Source organism: Danio rerio, chromosome 8 (assembly GCF_049306965.1).
Source record: "Danio rerio strain Tuebingen ecotype United States chromosome 8, GRCz12tu, whole genome shotgun sequence".
In the NCBI taxonomy this organism is placed as follows: domain Eukaryota; kingdom Metazoa; phylum Chordata; class Actinopteri; order Cypriniformes; family Danionidae; genus Danio; species Danio rerio.
In genome coordinates, this window is record NC_133183.1 from 31,187,962 (window position 1) to 31,197,500 (window position 9,539).

Genomic DNA, 9,539 nt, shown 5'->3' on the forward strand with positions numbered 1-9,539 from the left:
TGATATTGTTCTGTTTACACTGCAAGTGTGTGGTGTAGTTTTGTTGTTGTATATTCTAAAGCTCCTAGATTGTGAGTAACTGTGTATATTATTAGCATTCATTAGTTTAAAAAATTTGAATATCAAAAATATAAATATGATAATGATAATATCATAATAAATATCATTTTTTAAGTTATACTTTCACAGTTTTGTTGTGAATTCTTCTATTCTGTTTGAAATTAATTTTGAATTATATTTTTTTCATTTTTTTAATTTTTTTTATTCAGTTATTATTATATTTTAATTCATTCATTCATTCATTTTTTTCAGCTTAGCCTCTTTATTAATTTGGGGTAGCCAGAGTATAATGAACTTATCCAACTTATCCAACACTTTTTATGCAGCGGATGCCCTTCCCAACCCATCACTGGCAAACACTCACACACTCTCTTTCACACACATTGTTTTGTTTACACTGCAAGTGTGTGGTGTAGTTTTGTTGTTGTATATTCTAAAGCTCCTCGATTGTGAGTAACTGTGTATATTATTAGCATGCATTAGTTTAAAAAAGTTGAATATCAAAAATATAAATATGATAATGATAATATCATAATAAATATCACACTACACTACACTACACACTAATATCACACTACACTACACTACGGATAATTTTAGCTTACCCAATTCACCTGTACCACATATATTTGGACTTGTTGGGGAAACCAGAGCACCCGAGGAAACCCACGCGAACGCGGGGAGAACATGCAAACTCCACACAGAAATGCCAACTGACCCAGCCAAGGCTCGAACCAGCGACCTTCTTGCAGTGAGGCGACAGCACTACATACTGCTCCACCGTGTCTTCCTTATCATATTTTAGTTTTACAAATTTTACATATATGCAAAGATTTGGATTTGTTTTCATTTTTTTTTTTTTTTTTTTTATCTTTAGTAAATTTTGTATCTCATCACGGTGGCTCAGGGGTTAGCACTGTGACCTCATAGGAAGAAAATCACTGGTTAGAGTCCTGGCTTGGCCAGATGGCATTCCTGTGTGGCAGTCCTGACATGCACTGGGTTGAATTAGATTACCTAAATTAGCCGTAGTGAATGAGCGTATATCTGAATGTGAGAGTATATTGGTGTTTCCCAGTACTGGGTTGCAGCTGGAAGGGCATCCGCTGCATAAAACATATGGAATAGTTGGCGATTCATTGCACTGTGGTGACACCTAATGAAAAAGGGTCTAAGCCAAAGAAAAATGAATGAAACATGTATGCACAAAATGTCAACTAGACAGTTACATTGCCCATTGAAGGGTTACTGTATATAAGATTTACCCTAAACTCTTTGAAACAAACTATATGGGAACTTGATTTGAAGGAGTTCTCATATAGGGACAGAAGGAGGGAAAACAACAGCTGTGATAAAGAAAAGTATAAAATTATTTCGTGAGTACGAGGGAGGATTTGCATCCATTTAAAAACCATCAGTTTTAGTGGAAATGCATTTATTCATTTGAAAATGCGAGTTGATTTTTATATCTCTGAATATAGCAAATATTTATAGTGGTTTTGCATTACTCATCCTGCACTCATTGGGTGCTAAAAGCATTGGTCTGAAATGTGACTGCTAATATTCCAAGGTAAGACAGAAGCTGAACCTCCTCGCTCTTCATTTCAATAGCAAATTAGACTTTTTCATTTCCTCTGTCTGTTTTCTGAGAGGTATTTTTGTTCCATGGCTCCACAGAGATCCATTAATGCACAAAACAGGTTCTCCATCAAATGCTCCACAATCCTAGCTGACAACTGAATAGCCCTGCATTCCCTCATTGCTGGATTTTTTTTCCCTTTATTCTCCTGTAATCCTCAACTCGCTCTTTCTTCTGCCTGATTTATTTTTTTTATTCTCATTACCTCCCACTCTCGTTTTATCACCCACCATCTCATTCGGCTGATTACATTTCAAATTTAATCTGTAGCTGTTTTCTCAGGTGTTGCGGTCAATGTGTCGACAACAACATTTTTAGCTCTGTTTTCAGGATGACCCGCTCACAGAGCCAATTAAGAAAATGACTTTCTTTTTATGCTGAAAATATTTAGTGATTTTCTTTGCAGAACATCCGTTGTCAAGACGGCAAAAAATATCACAACACCATAAATTTATAGGGAAGATACAGATGGATTATTTAAATTAGATGATAATTTTAGCAGTCAAAGTGAACCCCACAGTGCCGAGCAATTCTTCATGTTTTTTTTTTTTTTAGCTCTAGGATTGTTTATATTTTTAGAGAAAGTGAAACTTTTGTCTGAAACTGCTGTTACAAGGCCACATGAGGTCATGTGTGCAAATGTTAAATGGATTGTTCACCCGGAAGTAGAAATTCTGCCAGCATTTGTCCCCATTTTGTTCTGAACACTGATTCTGCTATTTTATTTATTGTATTGTCCATGAAATGACAAAGAAAGAACGGGAGTTTATTTTAGCATTATTTATTTATGTAATATTGTAGAAGGTGTTTACATTTAAATTAGCCTTTAACTGTACATTTTTAGCTTTCACTTTACTGACTTTGATATGTGATTGCCATTTTTATAGATATTTTATTAGCTCCGTTTTGTCTTTTAAATAATAATTTTTTTGTTTAGCTTTTAACATTAGTTTCAGAAGTTATAGTTCCCCATCTACTATTTTATAGCAGTCAGTTGCTTTTTCAAATTATTTGTTAATTCATTTATGTATTATATTTTTTATATATTTTTTAAAAATAAATAAATAAATCCATGTCAACATAATCTAAAAAAATCTTATTTCAGCTTTATTAATCTTTAGCTTTATATCAGTTCAAATAACTGGGTTTAGAAGTTGCAGTTTTGTTTTTTTGATTATAAAAGACATAACTAATAAGAGAAAAAAAATGGAAAGAATTGTGAGGAACATTTTCTGAGAGACACTTTTTTTTTCACTATAAGGCCTTTTGTTTAGTGGAAATGTTTCATGGATGTTAAAGTCCCCATGAACTGAACTTTGCTGAGACTATTATTTCAATTTGTTGAAGTACTTCCAACTGAAACAGAATATTGAGTAGGGACTGAGCTTTCTTTTTGGCCATTATTTCTTCACAGAAAACTAATGGTAAGAGGGGCGTGGTTAAGACTGTTGTGGTTGAAGCCATCAAGCTGACATCAACAGAGCACTGCCACTTCAACAATAGACGCAAATGGTCAGGTTTGATTGAAGATTACCAAAACAAACTTTTTTTTTTCTATTGGATCAACACTAAAGCACACTGTTGCAGAATTACAACAACACTTTTAACAATTATATTTAAAAAAAAGCTAGCGACTTTTTTTTTTCTTAAAACAACATTTATATGATTAATGCCACCTATTGTAAAATATGATTGTTGTGTTATTACTTAAGATACATACTGTTAAGGGACCAAGTAATTGAATAACCCTGCAAATTAATGCTTAAATGCTCTGTTTACATGTTCAGACAAAATAATGTACAAATAGTGAGTACAGAAATTCTGCTCACAACTAGGCCCAACGATGCAACATTACATTTTCCTAAAAACTTACTAAAATGTAAAAATAAATAAATAACAAAAAATAAAAAATCTTTCATTTCTACATCAGAGGTCTCCTAAAACAATATCTAAGATGTCCTTTTTTTCTATATTTGGGTCTTACAGGGTTAACTGCATAGATTAATTGTTCACCTAAAGCAGAGGTGTCAAATTCAGTTTCATGAGGGCTTCAGCTATGCACAGTTTAGTCCCAACCCTAATTTAACACACCTGATCAAGCTAATTAAGTCCTTCGGTTTTGATTGAAACCTACAGGTAAGTGTGTTAAAGCAAAGATTTAATACCTGTGACCTGAAGAATAACAATGTGTCAGGCCGGTTCCTCTAACAGGGCTGTTTGCCTGAGCACACTATGGCTTCAGGAATGATGGCTGTTTAGAAAACAACAATGCAACCACTTTTGCCCTGAGCATTTCTGTGTTGCTTCTAATGGTGATGGATTGCACTTACTGTCTATTGAATCTTTCATTGAGGAATCCGTGGCACTTCATATTGTCTCAGGGTAACTAACTTCAAAAAGGGCCACCTACATTATTCGCCTACACACAGATGACTCAGTTACAAACAGTGGTGCATTGCTGGCGTTCGGTTGCCACAGTGCTAATTCTGCCTGACTTCACCAGATAATTAAAGAGCAGTTATTTTGAGATAAGATTTGTGGCAGATTAGTATTTTATCTGAAACCTTTTTTTTTTTTTTTTTTTAATACTCTTGTCCTAATTTGAAATGTCTTGTAAGGTCATTAGCATCTAAATGTATTTAATTAATAGTGTCATATGTGAGTTGTCATATTCGCACCGATTACTTTAATGCTGACAAATGACACGTCCATAAAATCATAACCATGAGTGAATATTCTTTCCATTCTCTTTGGGCGTGAAAAATAGTTAAGTATCTTTCCAATATGCCTTTTTCCCTCTGATGGCACGAAATACAAATGGCTTTAATAACCTCTCTGAGACTGTACTACTCTTTTACAATGGCAGGCACGGTAGCAGCTGGAGCATCTCATATGTTGCCAGACTTTTATGTGCAATTAATGGTCTTCAGTTCCTGTGCTGTAGGGGGTCAGCATTACTCATACAGGCTAATAGCTACTGTACATGATACTATACGTGAATGTGAACATTACTGAGGAGAAAATGACACCATCAGGTGAAATATTCACAATACCGAAATGTTCCCAGACAAACATCAGCAGGGAAACAGATCATTAGATCGTTAAATGCATATAAACATGTCTATTTTACCTTTACTGGAGAGGTAGAATGAAGCAGATGCTGTAGTATTTTGATGCATGTGCATTGATTTTTATATTCTATTGCAAATTACATTATTATTGCGTAAATTTTTTTTAAAATGATTGAAAATATTGTTTTATTTAATGTTGATAAATTTGTGCACCGAATCAAGGGTAATGCAATTTTTTTTTGCATTAATTCTGCTATTAAATATCATTGTTTTAAGTTGAGATACAAACAGAAAAAGTACATACAAATATGCAACATTAAAGATCACAACATGATATGTCAAAGATGTATATTAATTTTTGTTAAAATACTTTAATGACTTATCAATGCTTTGTAAGACAAATATTGTGTTTACTCTGCAATACAAAGTTATATTTGCACATAGTACATATATATTTAAAAGTAAATTAACATTTCCCTTTTTTTCAATTCTTTGTGGAATTGTAGTTATTTTTTTATTTTTAAAGAGCCCCTATTATGCATTATAAAAGGTCATATTTTGGTTTTGGTCTCCCCACAACTGGCTGATATGCATGCAAAGTCAAAAAACACATTCGTTATCTTATGCATTTATTTTTACTTAATTATCGCTATGACTCCCATGATTCGTTCAGCAATTCATTTATTCCCAAACCTCTACTTCGCATGAATCTAATCTGAGCTGATTGGTCCAATGACCCAGTCTGTTGACTGCGTTCAGGATGAGATGGAGAGAAACGCCCAGCCCAGTTAAGTACTCAAAGCACAGAGTATGTGTGAGCTCAATGCAGGAATGCATTAAACAATGCAGTTAAACACTAGCATTTCTCCATTCTCAAACACAACCTCAATTAATAACAATGACACACATTCAGTATTAATCCACACCGTGCCAAAAGTTGAACTATTTTGAAAATTGATTATACCACACGTGTGAGGCACAGTCGATGATGGCCATAGCAACAAACAGCAGGAGATCGCGAGCACAAAACACATTTAAATCAGTAAAGGAAGAAGCATGCATTGCATATTCAACGTGGTTTTGGATGCAATATGTGAAATAGCCCATACAGATTTAACCTGAGAGATACATTACACACACTGATTTATGACAGAAACATGATTACAAGCCGCGCTGAGCGATTAAAAGTTACAGCACACAATTAAAAACATATTTTGCAAACTACAGATAACGAGGCAACAATTTTAATCCCATTTCACGTTGTGTAAGAAGGAGAAACACTTACAGGATCCGAACGAAGAAGAAACTGGTTCATACAAACTGTGTAACAGTTACTGACAAAGTCCATACATTAGAAGCCTTTGCTGATCCTACATTTAATAACAAACGTCTGCCGAAATCTGTGCTGCAGATAGGTTATTGTATCAATCATCAGGAAAATGACAAGAATGAACACGGCACATGGTTGGCTATACTGTGGTGCTGTTGTAAAAATTTACTTTAACCCTTTATTCCCCACAGCCACATGTCTGGCCATCTCTCAGTGATAGTAATCTTCGCATCATGATCAATCCCATGATTCCTTGCACTCCGCTAGTGTCTAAAGGGAAAGGCTTGTTCATGTTATACCGGATCTGATAGTTTATATTTTGTAATTTTTTGTCATTGTCGATAGAATAGGCAAAATATTTTGACAAAAGATGAATCATTTAAACAACTCTGAGTCAAATTGTTTATTACAAAATCATTTTTTTATAAGCTGCATTTTCAGATTGTTGTTTTCATTCACTTGAAACAATTAGTGTTTCACACTACATGGAATGTCAAAACTTATAATAGAGGCTCTTTAGAGCTATTAAGTACATAGTATATTACTTATTATTATTTAATTTTTTCCAACATATGACTTTAGTTAATTAAAATACTATTAAAGCATTTGCTGTCTTTTCTGTAGACATCTGATTAGTGCTGCTGGAGTTTGGGCAGGACTTTCATACAGTATGAGAAAGGGCAGATGCATTGTCTATCTTTTTTACAATCTACAGGCCCAACAGTCTTGTGAATTACATCAGTTTTACTATCTGCTTCTACTCCACACTGTCTCATAGAAGTTGTTCTCAGTTGATTCCTTCTTAGTTCCCCATAGAGGCTCATATGTCAGGTTATGTGTGCTTTGCCTTGTAACTGTAATGCAGTGAAACAGGAAAAACAAGGCCCAATCACACTCAATCTCCCCCAGTTTGGTCTGCAGAGGCCTGATTGGAAATTGGAGCTCTCCATGATACTGAAATAGAAACGTCTTGTGGGTTTGCAACAAAAAAACACCTTATTTTTAGGTTCCAACACCGCTGACAGTGCACCCCCCTTTCTCTTCATGTACTTAGCTGTTTTTTTTTTTTTTCTCTCTTTTTTTTTCGGAAGCCAGTACCAGGGGTTCAGTTAAGATATAAATTAATAATTGTGTACATGGAAAATTAATAGCTAATTAAGTCACTGTCAGCCTGATGATCTCACACAGAGAGTGGCTCGCTGTTACAGAAAATAGACGCCTCGCTTGAGTGAGACAGTACCTAACAGAGGCGGAAATGAGAAGGGGGAAGGCAGAGCGTTTACGGTATGGCCTCTAGGTACTGCCATAAATAAATGCAATCATTAATACGGAACTGCATGCTTCAGACCGTGACATTTACTTGTTGTCTAGAGCTCGGCGTAATAATTGTTCATTTAAATCTGATTAAGACGAATCGATAATGTACCCTGCAACCACATAAACAGTCAATAGAAGAGTGAATAATGGGTTGAGACAGACCCGGTGTGTTTATATGTAGTGGTGTCCCTACAGGTACGCAAAATATGCAAACTTCTTTAGCTCTTCAGCGTACCGTAATTTCTATTGCTTTGCTTACACAACAGTCAAATGGTTTTTAGCAAAAAAATAGGAAAACTTTTTAGGTGCTTTGATCATTTTTGTAGGGCCTTGAATGTTTTAAAAAAGGTTTAAAATGTTTTTTTTTTTTTTTAATGAACCCAATATCATCCATGGAAACTAAAAAAAAAATTCAATTTTGTGATAATGGTGATATCATGTGCTTTAATATATTAGCCATGTGTCAGTATTTGACTACCAAAATATCAATTGTGACTGCTTACAGAACATCATGTTCTTTTACAAATTTAAGAAGTAACATCTGAGTTTTACAAATTCTCATATAAATAATAATACTTAAAAAGAAAAAAAAGAATGATGTTGGTCAATCTCAAGTGAGTGATGGAAATTTTGCCTATTTTACCTATAATTTCACCTATATTAGGCCCCAAGAATGTGTAAAATGAATTATTATTATTATTATTGTTAGAAATAATAAATAAATTAATAAATAAATAAAAATAAAAATAATCACAATTCAGTCTATTACATACAATTGTTCCCTTGGAGATAGAGTCACAATTGGAAATTAATATTAGCCAATTCTGAAAAAAAAAATAAATAAATATGAGATATAAACTGGGAAATTTAGTCAATCTCAAGTGAGTGACAGGGAATTTTGCATAAATTACTTATAAATCCACCTACTGTATATTAGGCCTCAAGAATGTTTAAAATGAATGATAATTCATCCATCCATCCGTCCATTCATTCACATTCTTTTCAGCCTATTCCCTTTTATTAATCAGGGGTCGCCACAGCAGAATAAACCGCCAATTAATCCAGCATATGTTTTATGCAGCGGATGCAAACTCCACACAGAAATACCACCTGACCCAGCTGGGGCTCGAACTAGCGACTTACTTGCTGTGAGGCGATTGTGCTACCCACTGTGCTGGTGTGACGCCCCATAATAATAATAATAATAATAATAATAATAATAACAACAACAACAACAACAACAACAACAACAACAACAACAACAACAACAACAATAACAATTCGGTCTATGACACACAATTGTTCCCTTGGAGGTACAAAAACCCAATTGGTAATTAATATTTGCCAATTCTGAGAAGAAAAAAAAGCCAAAATTGTGAGGTATAAACACAAGACTGCAAGAAATAAATTTAGAATTCTAAGAAAGATTTCTTGCAAGTGCAATGAATACATTTGCAATTTTAAGAAAAAAATATATTTTTTAAGGTTTATTTTTGGCCTTTTTGCCTTAATTGAGAGGACAGAACAGTATTTTAGACAGGAAACGAAGTAGGAGAGAGAGAAGGGGTAGGATTAGGAAATGTCCTCGAGCTGGGATTCGAACTCGGGACACCCTTAGGTGCTACTGCCCCATATGTCAGCGCGCTAACCACTAGGCTAATGCACTGACAGAAAAAACATAGTAAAAGAAACAGATAAGTAAGATGTAAATTTAAATACGTACACAAAATCCTGAATTCTTTATATTACACTACAGTTTTTTAAGTGTCATGTTAATACACAAAGCATATTTAAAAAGAGCCATCAGATGCACAAATGTTATATACCCGGTTATTGAACAGTACTTGTTCTGGCTGCTAAATTTGCCTTTCAGTCAGATCTGATCAAACCATCACTGAATCAAACATACACAAAATAAAATACATCTATTTACTGTAATTAAATATTTACTGCATGTTTAATAACATACCTTCTATCTTTGCCTGGTATATTAGTTTACCTTGGAGAAACTTTTCCTTTAGACTCCAGTCTGTGTTTATATGTGAGGCAATGAGTGTATTTGTTACTGTCTCTCTGACCTTTTAGCATAAGACTCATCCGTCATGGTCTGGCTCCATCAGCT

General features: G+C 34.2%; 1 protein-coding gene across 10 annotated transcripts in view; it reads left to right on the forward strand.

The window, feature by feature from the left end:
• grid2 (glutamate receptor, ionotropic, delta 2) overlaps positions 1-9,539 on the forward strand; it is a 704,448-nt gene that overhangs the window by 220,711 nt on the left and 474,198 nt on the right.